Below are 826 nucleotides of genomic sequence, written 5' to 3'. Positions count from 1 at the left end.
GAGACGCGTGATGATGGTCTCTCATTGGTTGAGACGCGTGATGATGGTCTCTCATTGGTTGAGATGCGTGATGATGGCCTCTCATTGGTTGAGACGCGTGATGATGGTCTCTCATTGGTTGAGACGCGTGATGATGACCTCTCATTGGTTGAGACACGTGATGATGGTCTCTCATTGGTTGAGACGCGTGATGATGGCTTCTCACTGGTTGAGACGCGTGATGATGGTCTCTCATTGGTTGAGACACGTGATGATGGCCTCTCATTGGTTGAGACGCGTGATGATGGTCTCTCATTGGTTGAGACGCGTGATGATTGACAGCTGCTGCTGATTATGACTTCATAACTCTTTTCATGTCTGTGATGCTGGTAAGACATTTTCTTCAGTGATCAGAGTTTAAACAGTTTATGTTCAACAACATTTTCACAAAACAACATCTATGTGTTGATAATGGAATTGACTCTAACCTCCTACTCAAACGTTATTGAGAAGGCTGTTTATCTCTGAAATGCCTTTACCTTGCTGGTATTTTGCAACACTTAATTGCATGGTGTAAAGATCTGATCCTGGTGCTGAGTGTGAACATCACAGAAACTCGTTGCTTCGAAAAGTACGACTGTTTCCCACCCAGAGCTGTCTAACAGCATGGCACTGTCTGTGGGATAGAAACACTTGGAAAGGTGTTGGGACGGCCAAATGTTGCTCTCTCAGAAGAACTATAATGTTTTTTTAAGAGAAGGTCTCATCCGCTCACTTTAAGCACTTGACTTGTCAGCATGTGTTGTGTTTAGCTCAGATTTACTTTTAGTCTTTATATATATATATA

At 43.0% G+C, this 826-nt stretch overlaps 1 protein-coding gene across 1 annotated transcript in view; it reads left to right on the top strand.

The window, feature by feature from the left end:
* The window catches only part of ptchd4 (patched domain containing 4), a 73,796-nt gene that overhangs the window by 42,388 nt on the left and 30,582 nt on the right, over positions 1-826 (top strand). The gene's annotated exons all lie outside the window — the stretch shown is intronic.

Source organism: Nematolebias whitei, chromosome 12 (genome assembly GCF_014905685.2).
Source record: "Nematolebias whitei isolate Nwh7 chromosome 12, NemWhi1, whole genome shotgun sequence".
Taxonomy (NCBI): Eukaryota; Metazoa; Chordata; class Actinopteri; order Cyprinodontiformes; family Rivulidae; genus Nematolebias; species Nematolebias whitei.
The sequence above is the reverse complement of the archived record's forward strand: the minus strand, read 5'-3'. Positions and strand labels throughout refer to the sequence as shown.